The following is a 13,313-nucleotide window of genomic DNA, read 5'->3' on the forward strand; positions in this document are numbered from 1 at the left end:
TTTGCGCAAGCACACAAGTACTTGACAAAGGGCACACCATTTCTTTCATACGATAAGATTTAATTAAGTCAAGATGAAGTGCATTTCTGTCATATTATTCTTACTCATCCCATTACGATGAAACACAAATCTTTTTAGAGAAAATTTCTGGGCACAAGTACCCCCGTGATTAACAGGGACTCTCCTTTATTTCACTAATAAGCACAGTACCACACATCACGACATGTTGATTTATTAGTAACTACTTAAGTCAATAGGTCCTGATGTGTTGTACTGCGCTTATTATGTGGGCATGTATCCTTACTTCCTGTCAGGAAAAGGGACATTTTCTGCTGTGAGTAAGGCTTATCAACTTTGTGTTGTGTTGTCTGGCATAGTTGGCTTAGAGTGCTGGAATGTGGGACAAGCAAGCTGAAATTCCTACTCAGGAAATGAACCTTCGCTGGGTGTTCTACCTGTTTATAGTCAGGCTTTTAGTTTATCGTTTTAAAGTTTCGGGTTTTAGAGTTTTTATTGTATTTTATATTATTTTAATTATGTTAATGTTTTAGTGGTTTTTATATTGTGAACCGTGCAGGGACTTTTTGTATAGGGAGGTAATTAAATGCACTAAATAAATAAATAAATTTAGCCTCTAGAGATTAGAAGGATGGCATGAAAATGTGTGGATAGGCTATGGACTAGTTTACTGGATACTTTTCCAGCCTACGTGATTAAAGGGGAGGGGAGAAGCCAAAAGCATGCATGCCATGACATCTTTTGCAGACATCATAAGAACAGCCCTGCTGGATCAGGCCCAAGGCCCATCTAGTCCAGCACCCTGTTTCACACAGTGGCCCACCAGATGCTGCTGGAAGCCATAGGCAGGAGTTGAGGGTATGCCTTCCCTCCTGCTCTTACTTCCCTGCAACTGGGACTCACAGGCATCCTGCCTTTGAGGCTGGAGGTGGACTATAGCCCTCCAACTAGTAGCCGATGATAGACCTCTCCTCCATGAAGTTATCCAAACCCCTCTTAAACCCATCCAGGTTGTTGGCTGTCACCACATCTTGTGGCAAAGAATTCCACAAGTTGGAACATCCCAATGCATTTCTTTCCCACATAGGGTGGCCTGATCATTTGGATGATCCACCTTCTCACACCATAAAGGAGTGTGTCAGGAGGACTTTGGAATGCCTTTGAAAATATCACAGCAGTTCTCCTTTATAGACCTTCTTTACTGCATATAAAAGGGGGGTTAATCCAACAGGATTCTGTTAAAAGTAAACGTATCGACATAAAGACGTCATTTTCAGTGCTTGATGTTTAACAGTGTTTGAACCGGCATTCCTATATAGCCAAAACGGAAACTCTCCCAGCCAATCACCTGAAACTGATGAAAAGCGGGGGGGGGGGGTACAGATAAGGACACTTTCCCAAGCTCAGCACTAACAAGGAGGGAGGAGGAGAAAGGAACAAGTTAAAACAGTACACCCTTTAGAGGCCAATATATCTCAGAATTTCTTTAAGTTCCTCTTTACCATTAACTCCAGGCTTCACTTTATCAATGTACAATGCTTCTCTGATTTCCCTTTTAAGTGTACAATGTTCTTTTAAGTGTGCAAATTTTAAGTGTGCAACTTGTGCAGATTGTGGTGAATGTTATGTGGGAGAAACTGGAAGGCCTTTATTGGCTAGATTTAAAGAACATCTTGCAGACTCAAATTACATTAATAGGGAAAGACCTTGGTCAATACACATGAGAAACAGGCTCAAAGGAAAAACAACATCACTTAAAGTGTGTAATTTGGAGATAGAATGTTGCACACTTAAAACTAAAATCAGAGAAGCATTAACCCCACTGAAACCTGGGGTTACTGGTAAAGAGGAACTTCACTGCCGATAAAATGATTTCCCTTGAACTTAAAAGGAATGATCTCACAAAACATTCTCATGGCCCAATCTCAGCTCTGTTTATTTCGAAGTAGATCTCTTTGATTTCTGTGAGATTTATTTTAAGTAAGTATGCTTACTCTGCAGCCCTAGTGTTTCCAATCCCCAGAATAAAGAATTCTGGTACAAGGGGAAGGCTTAGGCAGAGAATGTAGAGCAAATCCAGGAAGCAGAGTCCAACAACTTTATGAAGAGGCTGGGGCACAAGGGTGAAGCTCACATTATTTTATGTGGGTCCAGAAATTGAACTGAACTGGATTTGGCAAGCCCAATGGAAAAGCTGTTTTTTTGCCTATGCTATAAGGCAAACAAACATGCAAAGGGAGGGGAGAACAAGAATAAATACTCTTTATGTCATACCCCCTTTTCCCGGCAACTGGCTATACATTGGGAAAGACCTGACATGCTTGACTTGCAAATCTTTCCTCCTTCATTTTGACCCCGACCTTGTTTCTTTCTTTGCACCAATGAACAGATTCATCTGTACTTGAGTATTTCTTATCACAGAATGGTTGCTAAAGTCACTGCTGAGCATTTACTGAACATTATTGAAAAAGTACTCCGTGAAGGCTGGACTCCTCTCAGAAGCCTTGTAAAACAGAATGAAGTTCTAATTTGCCCTGTGTCTGATTATTTTAGAACAACACAATGGTGTCATGTTAACTTCTATAACTGGCTCTCTTGACAGGACTTTTGTAGCTTTAATTTTGTAGCTTTAATTGTGTGAATTTTACCTTCACACAGCTTTTCGTTGGGAATTATATATTCTTTCCTGTACTCTTAAAACTGTTAATGGACCATGTCGTTCCTCTTAGAGGAGAAGCCCTACCCAGGCCTGCAGATCGCCACACTTCTTCCAGCAGTGTTGCTTGTGTGGGCGCATGAGTGGCACTTCCAAGAAAACAAGGAAGATCATCTGTGGGGAAGGTAGGTGCGATCCTGCCTTCCCCTCCCTGCCTGCTCACAAGTCGTGCAAATGACTTTATTGTCTTAGTTCTCCTTGGAGATAGTAAAGTTATGCCTGGGACCTCTTCAGACTGTAGGTAGGGGCTCAAGTGATTGAATGCTTGTTCAGACAAAAACATTTCCTCCATATACAGAACTAGATAACATTGCCAAACAGCCCCTCTCTCCATTTTGGAATTTAGCCACCACACAGAGCAAGGTTGTTACATTGATCAAACTTATACATTGATCAAACTGATGCCATGTCTCCCAGTTGGGATGAAGAGTAAGTAATGCATCCTCAGGGAGCCTGGGAAAGATGGAGACTCCACCCAACACTGAGGTTCCTGCTCCTGCTCAACTATTAGAGATATTAAAACCCTGCCTTTCTTTGCACTCTAGTTCCATAAATGGCCAAAACTCAATATCTGATGGTCCAAATTAAACCCAGCCTGGGATATCCATGATCAGATGACTAGAATTTCCCCCTTTCAGTAAAAATGACCAGGGGAGGAATTCAGATTAGGGCCATGACACCAGGGAGGAGGAATTAATCCTTCTCTTGTGCCATGTCCCAAATGGAAATTGGTTCTCCCAAAGTTATTTGCTGTAGAGTGGAGGAGGGAAGACAGGAATGTGCTATGTATCTCTCATTTCCCCACTGCAAGGCCCACCTTCAGGGCTGTGGCTGAAGTCTGGGAAACAGCATGAGAGTGAAAGATTTAGCTTCTTCTATTGTTGCAAACCCAATCCAATGGGGAACCGCTGCAGTAGCTTTTAACCAAAGAAAAAGATATTCCAAACAATGTTCCCTCTACGGCATGCATATGTGCGCACGCTCACAGGTATTTAAATGTCCACTCAGTTAATTTTAGATCCCGCTCAGGTTGAATCAGGAAGGCTCCATTCTAAATGCGCATGTGTACGCACTGCCTTGATACTGCTGCCCAGAACAAAACTCATTATACACAGAGATGGAAAAAATTAGAGGGAACACTGATTCCAAAATCTTATCATGGATTCTTCACATGTATAGTTGATCCTGAATCTTTTCCCAGCATGGTGATGCAGTACCGGAAAAAGGTTCAGCTGTTGACTGTCTTTTATGCAGTTGCTAAAGATGCTAAACACACAGGGAGCCACCTAATGGCGCTGTGGGGAAATGACTTGACTAGCAAACCAGAGGTTGCTGGTTCGAATCCCTGCTGGTATGTTTCCCAGACTATGGGAAACACCTATATCAGGTAACAGCAATATAGGAAGATGCTGAAAGGCATCATCTCATACTGTGCGGGAGATGGCAATGGCAAAGCCCTCCTGTATTCTACCAAAGAAGACCACATGGCTCTGTGGTTGCCAGGAGCCGACACCGACTTGACGGCACAACTTTACCTTTAAGCAATATAAACTGTACAATCTTGTATTTTATGCTAGCTTTACAAATTAGGCTTCATGCACCCAAGGTATGCCTTGGTCTTTCAGTGTGACACTGGGCTGAGGGATGCATCCAGGCAGAAATTCAACAGTTTGTGCTTCTCCAATCACTCACTAGAGATGCACCCAATGAATTTCTGCCTGAGGCCTCTCTAAAAAGCATAGTACTCCCCCAAAATGCCAGTAAATATCCAGGTAGAAATTCAATAGTTGCAGCATCTACAATCACTTGCTACAGGGGCTTAGACAAATTAAAACATGAAAAATGATTTCAGTAGACTAGTTTCTTAGATCTGGGCTTTGACTGGACTGCATTATCATGTTTCATTGTTTTTTCAGACTCTTGGGAAGTTTTCAAAGTGCTGTATCCTGGTCAGATTGCACTAAAATTTGGGGTAATTGTGCTGGTTTGTCACCTATTTTCTCCATGCCAAATTTTAGGCAGATTGGTTAGATGGGGCAGGTTCTCATGACTCACATGAAGGTGGCTGACTGGTATTATTAATTATTATTATTATTTACATTTATAAACCGCCCCATCCAGAAGCTCTAGGCTGTGTACAACAACTTTTAAAAGTCATAAAAACACACAATTCAAAACACAGTGCTAAAAACAATATAAAAACAATTAACACACAATTAAAACCATTTAAAACCAATTAAAATACTTTTAAAAAACCAACAACACTTTACAAGCCTTAGAAGGCCAGGCCAAACAAATAAGTTTTTAGGGTTCTCTTAAAGGCCGACAGCGAGCCTAAACTGCAGATATCTGCCAGGAGTGCATTCCATAGATCAGGAGCAGCTACAGAAAAGGCCCAGTTCCAAGTCGCCACCAGACGTACCGGTGGTAACTGGAGACGGACCTCTCCAGATGACCTCAACGAGCGGTGGGGATCATACCGAAGAAGGCGCTCTCTAAGGTAGCACAGACCCAAACCATTCAGAGCTTTAAAAGGTAATAACCAGCTCTTTGTATTTCACCCAGAAACATATTGGCAGCCAGTGCAGCTATTTTAAGACAGACATAATATGGTCTCTCCACATTACCCCAGAGACCAATCTGGCTGCCGCCTTTTGAACTAACTGAAATTTCCGAACTACATACAAAGGCAGCCCCACATAGAGCGCATTGCAGTAGTTGAGCCTGGAGGTTACCAGTTGATGCACCACTGTTTTGAGATAGTTCTCTTCAAGGAATGGATGCAGCTGTTGAATCAGCCAAAGCTGATAGAAAGCGCTTCTGGCCATAGCCTCCACCTGAGATACCATAGTTAGGCCTGGATCCAAGAGCACTCCCAAGCTGCATACCTGTTCCTTCTGGGGGAGTGTAACCCTATCCAGCACAGGAAGATCTAACTCATCCCTTAAATTCCAATCCCCCACAATGAGCACCTCTGTCTTGCTTGGATTCAGCTTCAATTTGTTATCCCTCATCCAGCCTATGACTGCCTGTAGGCAGGCATTTAGGGAGTGAATGGCAATTGGGAGATTGCGAGCCATGTGCACTTCTGGTTTCTGATAATAAATACCTGGAATTTTTTGGGATGTCTGGTTGGCACCACACCAACCCAACATTTAACTAGGATCAGTAATCTAGAATTTGATCTATGGTTGTTCATCCTAGTTAAAAGCAAGGCTGGCGCACTGCCAAAACAGCACTGTTAAACACTTCTGGGTTCTTATGATATTAGTTGGGAGCATACAAGTCTTGCAGTTCTCCTGATTTCTGGTCAGTTGCCTTTGTGTGGGTTGCAAGAACCCACCCATGGTTTGGGTTTGGGTTTGTTTTTTTAAAATCACAATGGGATTTTCAGGGATTCCTATTGGTACTAAAATTCAAGCTATTTAACCAATCTATCTTAAATTTGGCACACAGGAAGTAGGTAGCAAGAACACATCTCCCCAACTTTGGTGCAGATCTGTTGAGAAATGGCTGAGATACATCAGTTTGAAAACTTACCTTCAAAAGCTGGAAAAAAATGCTTTTAATTCAAATCCTTGTGGTGGCGCAGTGGTAAAACTGCCGCCCTGTAACCAGAAGGTTACAAGTTCGATCCTGACCAGGGGCTCAAGGATGACAGCCTTCCATCCTTCCGAGGTCGGTAAAATGAGTACCCAGAATGTTGGGGGCAATATGCTAAATCATTGTAAACCGCTTAGAGAGCTTTGGCTATAGAGCGGTATATAAATGTAAGTGCTATTGCTATTGCTATTGCTAAGTGCTAATGGTGATACATTGAATATGTGCTTACATTGCATTAGTACAGGACATAAGCACAAAAACTATGTATCATAACTACGTAAATAGGTTTCTGCATCTTTAGGGTACATTTTAAAACGAGTCATTTCTCAATGTATCTGCATCAGATTTGTCGGGGGAGGGGAGAGGGTAATGATTCAGGCTGTTTGGATGAATGGTCTGGAGTTTATGACCAATAAAATGTCCCGCTCAGATTGCCTCCTCTGAATTCATCAGGGCAGGCAGCTGGCTTTTCTTTCTTTTTAAATGGCAAACCTTCTATCACCAGTTCCTGCTGATGTTGTGTCCTTAGACTTTTAGACTGTTATAATGCTGACTTTAAAGGCTAAAAACATGAGACGTACTGAGGTGATTCTCATGACCAGCTGAAACCGGGCTAAGGGAGCCCACTCAGCCCGGTTTTGGCTGGTTGTGTGCTGCAACAGGAGCTGTGCGGCTCCTGGCAGCAAGCCCACTTAAATGCCCCCCCCCAAAACAAGGTTTACAGAGCGTACACTCCGCTAACCCCATTTTTCTGATCACGCGTCTGCCATGGCTGCTTGCAACCACAGCAGACACATTCAAGGAGGAGGTACCCCAGGAATGCACCATGTCCTTGTACAGTGCACCGTGCAAATGCACGGTGCATTCGTGGGGCTCCAGGGATGGGGTACCACATGGCAGCGCTTCCCTTCGCCTGACCCCCAGAGCTGCCGGGCGAGGTACAGGTGGACAGCAGGAGAGCTGCCGCTTGTCTGCACCGCCAATCCACCCGTGTAGGGAGCCCCCTCGGATCGTCTGTGGGGAAGGTAAAGTAAGCCCTCCTTCCCCACAGTTAACCCTGGCAGCTCTCCTCACAACTCTTCACAGAATGTATTTTTTCAAAAACTACAAGAGCACATACATATGATCTTTTGGATGCATTTAGAGGGTCATGAAAGAATAAGTAATGTATGTCATCACTGGCCAGAAAGGTTTTCATGTGAAGATTGGCTTCTAATGGATTAATTTTCAAACTCCTGTATCTCAATCATTTATCAACAGATATGTTCCAAATAGTGTTTTTTTCATCTGTGTGCAGAATGAGTTTTCTGCTGGGTGGCAGTATCAAGCCAGTGTGTGCACCCATGCATTCAGAGTGGGACCTTCCTGAGTCAACCTGAGCAGGAACTAAAATTAACTGAGTGGACATCAAAAAATGTGTGAATACACACTCACACACACACGCATGGCTTTGAGGGAACACTGGTGCCAAATTCTGCAAGGTGGTGGCACTTCTCACCTACTTGCTCTATGCAGATTGGACAGCTGGCTTGGGTTTTTGGACTAAAAGGATGTTCAGGTGTTTCACTTGGTAGAATATGGTTTTTGCTTCACTATATAAGGCACTATGGTGTCTGTATAATTTTTAAAAGAAGACCAGTAAAAAAAGGGGGGGGGAGTTGATGAGATGTTGAGGGCATGCCTTTAGCACTAAGCCCCTGAGCAGCAAGACAGCATCTGCAATCCTATCCTAATCCACAGTCTCAAAGGTCAGCTGTCTTTTCCTTCTAACTACAGGGCAGTGCAACTAAAGGCCCAGAAACTCCCAAAGAGAAGTGAGAGAAATTCACTCTTTGTCCATTGGTGCTGCTGTATACTTTTCTCACTGCCTCTGAGTTCTTATAACCACAGGCACATCTTTAGGCCTAGATCTGGCATCCTGGAATGTTGATTCTCCTCTCCATTCAGAACATGGTGAAGCACTAATAAGAGCTTTTCCTGAAAGGGAGTAAGTGGGTCTGCAATATGATCCCACCTGGAGTGCATTTGAGATATATGCTCTGGAAGCATGAAGTACTTCCCTCCTGGAAAGCTCCAGCTATTTAAATTTCATGTAACATACTATGTATAATTCTGGCTTTAGACACTTAGTTCTAGGACACCTGCCAGTGGTGTGACGTCACAAAGCTTATTCCTCGTTAGAGCAATGACAGAAGCAAAGAAGCTTGTCTTAGGCACCTGGGAAGCTTATCATCCCTCAAGATACCCAAGTTTGGCCCAGTTATCTGAGTTGACTCAACAGGGAAGGAAAAGGAAGTCTATTGCAAACATGATAAACATCTGAGATGTCTATTGAAACATCCAACAATAGTTCTTAAAGTATTTTTGTGAGGAAGAGGAAATATAGGTGACTGTCTTTCTTTAAGGCAACTTTCAGCATCTATCAAGCATTAGATGGCTCATTTCCCCACTTTTCTAAATGTTGATTGTTCTTTTCTCTCCCCACCCGCCTCCTACAATCTAATATTTTGAAGGATAATACCTAATGCTGGGTTAAGACAAGAAACCAACCAAAAGGGGATAGCAAGAAAAACTGATATATTGGCAATCTGAAGTTTTCTATATTATGAAAATTGCAGAAAGAGTTAGTAAACAGAGAAAGATGGTATTTTAATAGCACACGATCTTATATTTTCAAATTCATACACCTGCTGTAGGAAAGGTACACTTACAGTACTTCAAGGATGCTTTATCCCTATCTGAATCAGAAAACAATTAAATCTCTGCAGCTCAATAATGGAAACTTCTGTAGAACTTTCTGCTTTATTTTCATCTTCAGTTCTTCTGCTCTGCTTCCATTCATTCATGGAAATTTCAAATGCATTCATTTGAAAAGCATTTTAAAAAGAAAATCTTCTTAGTTGTGCATTGGCATACACCCGTGCACTGGCATACACATGGTAACTCCAAATGCAACCCATTCCCACATACCTTTTTAAAAAATGGTGCTGGAAGGAAGCAGAGGATGCAGATCCCTTGCTAAGCATTTGAGGAGTTGCCACCCAAAGTGCTTTTTTGTCCCTCAAAAACATACTTTTCTCCCTCAACAAGTGTCCTTCCTCTTCCCCCAAACAAATTTAAGGGGAAGTTGTTCCTCAAGCTTTCCCTCTGTCTGCACCTCTGGAAGAAAGATGCCTGGGTTGAGGAACTGGATCCAGTATCCAGTGTTGCTAGCACAGGGCTTTCCAGCCCTGGGTCCCCAGATGCTATTGGACTACAACTCCTATCATCCCTAGCCACAATGGCCTTCCAATGTGGCTGGAGATGATGGGAGTTGTAGTACAATAGCATCTGGGGACCCAAGGTTGAGTAGCTCTGGGCTAGTGTTACTGGGTTCTAGGTAAGTACTTCTTGTCCTGGCATTGCTATCTTCCACTCTCCCACCTCTTCTACCCATGAACAGAAATGGAATCCTGCTTGTTACAGTCAGCAGGGATGAGGAGAATTCCTACTTATGAAGAAGCTCCCCACTGTTCATGAAGAGAGTGATGCCTTTAATACCCACTGTCTCTCTCTCTCATGCTATTGTGACTGGCATATCAAACTTTTCAGATTGTCACAGCAATGCATGCACCTGCAAAAGGTCAGCTGAACTAATTAGGAGGGCGGGTATGGGGAGACAAATTTTCATAGGTTCAGTCTTGGGGGAGGGACCAAGCTCAAGGAAATAATAATTGATGTCCTGACAAGCACTTTGTGAAAGGAGTCACATTGGCATACATCCAGCCTAATGTCCCACAAGCAGAAGAGCATTCTGCTCATGCAAGTGGGGAATGATTTTCAAAAATCCCCCTTTCTTTTGCTCCTTCAAATATGTCCCTGAAAGTTCTTCAACCAGAGGGAAGGATAGATAGTTGTAAATCACCCCTTTCCTACCTTACACAAGTGGGATATTTTTCCACTTGCACCATGTTAGCCTGGATGTGTGCCATGATTTTAATAGCACTTTTTGAAAAGTTCAGACCTATTCCCTGCAAGTCAGAACTAGTTTACATGTAAAAAAGTAGCCCCAGATTATTAATCAGCTAGCAACTCAACTAGGATATATAAATTCTCCTTCTGCATATTTATTTGCTATAGCTTTAAGGTTCTATATGGTATACTACTCAGTAGTAGCAATCTATGACTTTAGCATACTTAGGACTACAAAAATACCTGAAATCAGTATTAAAGGTAAAGTGTGCCATTGAGTCGGTATCCAATCCTGGTGACATCAGAACCCTGTGGTTGTCTTTGGTAGAATACAGGAGTGGTTTACCATTGCCATCTCCCACACAGTATGAGATGATGCCTTTCAGCATCTTCCTATATCACTGCTGCCCGATATAGGTGCTTTTTCCTTTTTCAGTCTTGCCTGTTCAGAATAGGTCATGGCCAGTCTATGCATAATGTCAATGGGCTGATAACACAAATGAGGTAAGAATAAGTAAGTAGAGTGATATAGGAAAATAATGATGACAGCTTTTAAGATTTTTCAAAGATTAGAACTTAAATCCAAAGTAGAGTACTTGCTTCCTGCTGAAACAATTGTGTTTGCAACCATCTGTTGAAAACTTGACCAAACATGAGACACCATATAGAGTATTTGGGGAGAGATTGTTGTAGTTCGGATGCAGAGCACATGCATAACATGCAAGAAGTCCCAGGTTCCATCCCTGGTATCTCCAGGTAGGACTGTGAAAGACTTTCTGCCTGAAACCCTGGAGATCTGCTTCCAGTCCATGCCCCATGCTAGATGGACCAGTGTACAAAGCAGCTTCATATGGTATACATGTAAATTCCAAAGCATATCTTTAGTAAGCAAATGGCAAGATATGGACTCTTGGAAACCAGTTAGGTTAGTTTTCATGGTCAATAGGAAAATGCTCAATCTTTTACTTCATGTATAGATACCAGTTCCAAAATCCAAATCAAAAACCAGTACGTGCAGATACATGTACAGTTGACCAAACTGAAGAAGCAGTGCTGGCCATCAGGTGTGCCAGTTGCAGCCATGCAGAAAACTCTTAGATCTGCATTTGGTTGGCATGTTCCTTACTTCATCAGTGTTTGGGTCCAGGAACCAGGTGCAGCCAGATTATGAGCCATATGTGCATACTGCATACATGCAATCTATCAGCACTGTAAAATAAATTTTTAACCCTACTCCAAATGGTCTGAATTTCTAATACATGCTATAGTACCCACAAAAACCAGTTTAACTATAGATATTTGTTTCAATCCAAAGGAAGTTAGGGCTAAACTACATGTGATGTGGACTTTGAGTTCCAGATCAATGGAAATTATACTTTTCTCCCATTCTAATGAAAGGTTTGTAAGTACTCCTTAAGCATTCTTCATTCATTGAGAAAAGGATGTTAAAACAGAACCTGAAAAAATATGACCACTTAAAGTATCCAAATTTAGCATTCAAAGTGCAATAATCTTAATAATAATCTTGGTCTGCAATTTTAGAGACCGATTCTCTCTATACCACTTTGAGCTATCATCAGACAAACAAACCCACAAGCCAAGTAAAGCAAGATCTCTTCCAAATGTTACATTTCTTCATTTCCATTTTGCCTTAGTGGCTTTTAAGCATGAAGTTTTTGTCCTGCACATTTATCCTGCATGTATGTCAACCAAAGCTCCCGTCGTTGCTTGATGCTTGACTGATTTGGATTAACAGAGGCCAAACCAGCTTCACCCTGGTCACATGGCAAATTGTTACCTGATTATACAGGGGTTGCCAGAGATTAGCTTGTCAAGGTACACAGTGTAAAGCTTTAGAGTTCTTAAGTGCTCAGGCCTCCTTTAAATAGTGCTCAAAAGCAACAGGTCTGCTAGAAGCATTCCTTTATGTACCATTTTGTACAGCCAGATTTACCAGCATTTCCATAACAAGCATCTGTGGCAAAGATGGTAAGATCAGATATCTATGGTATGGATTTCTCTTCAAGCATACAAGATAAACAGACTAAAAGACAAGTGTCCAAAATTCTTATACAACAGACCTTACATAATTTTGTACACACAGACTGCAACTGCAGGAGAACTATTATACCTGGTGGGCTTCTTTAGCAAACCTTATGGCTCATTTCTATGAAGTGCTGCATCTACGAATAAGAAAGGACAAGGCACACTGCTGTTTCCCCTCTCCACATACATTCTGCAGGTTCTGTTTTGGAATGAAGATACAAAATAGCATAAAAGCCATTACATTCCACAGATCGCCAAACAAACAAGCTCATTTTGTAGCAAAGTAAGGCACATTACAAAAATAGGATTCATTTTCCAGTTAATGTTGGGGAGTAGTCTGGGGATAGCAGATAGAAGTAAGTTGCCAAGAAAAGCTGCTTTTTAGATTTGGAGTAAAAACGAGGAGAAATTGTGGCAGGTATACTTCAGTTTGGTTTATTACTTGTATCCAGATTTTCTATCAAACTAAAAACTCAAAGTGGCTCACAATATCAAACAAATACATGGATATCTTAACAATAAAATGATACATACAGTGGTCCCTCTACTTATGAAATTAATCCGTTCCGAATGCACATTTGTAAGTCGAAAAATTCGTAAGTCGAAAAGCGGTTTCCCATAGGAATGCATTGGGAACGGATTAATGCATTCCGGAGCCTAGAAAAAAGACCCAGACCTCCAGTAAGGCTTGCAAACTGCACAGGAACATTTCTTTTCAAGAATAAACAGGCAGTAAACAGGCAGGCAAGTCAAGGAAACCGCATGTAAAATTTGTAAGTCGAGGAAACCCCATCTAAAAATTTGTAAGTCGAGGAAACCCCATCTAAAAATTTGTAAGTCGAAAAAACCGCATCTAAAACCGGATCTAAAACTGCCGTTTGTAACTCGAAAAATACTTATGTCGAGTAGTTTGTAAGTCGAGGGACCACTGTATAACAAAACATTAATTCAGAATTAGTTAATAACAACAGGTCTCTAC

The 13,313-nt window shown here is 41.8% G+C and overlaps 1 protein-coding gene and 1 long non-coding RNA gene across 3 annotated transcripts in view; one reads left to right on the plus strand and one right to left on the minus strand.

The window, feature by feature from the left end:
- Window positions 1-13,313, plus strand: part of LOC128340770 (uncharacterized) — a 50,742-nt gene that overhangs the window by 26,218 nt on the left and 11,211 nt on the right. For both annotated transcript variants that reach the window (XR_008313942.1, XR_008313941.1), the window contains exon 2: window positions 2,748-2,859. This is a non-coding gene — a long non-coding RNA (uncharacterized LOC128340770). The remainder of the gene's footprint in view (window positions 1-2,747; window positions 2,860-13,313) is intronic.
- Window positions 1-13,313, minus strand: part of DRD4 (dopamine receptor D4) — a 60,688-nt gene that overhangs the window by 20,178 nt on the left and 27,197 nt on the right. The gene's annotated exons all lie outside the window — the stretch shown is intronic.

The sequence above is a fragment of the Hemicordylus capensis genome, chromosome 1 (genome assembly GCF_027244095.1).
Source record: "Hemicordylus capensis ecotype Gifberg chromosome 1, rHemCap1.1.pri, whole genome shotgun sequence".
In the NCBI taxonomy this organism is placed as follows: domain Eukaryota; kingdom Metazoa; phylum Chordata; class Lepidosauria; order Squamata; family Cordylidae; genus Hemicordylus; species Hemicordylus capensis.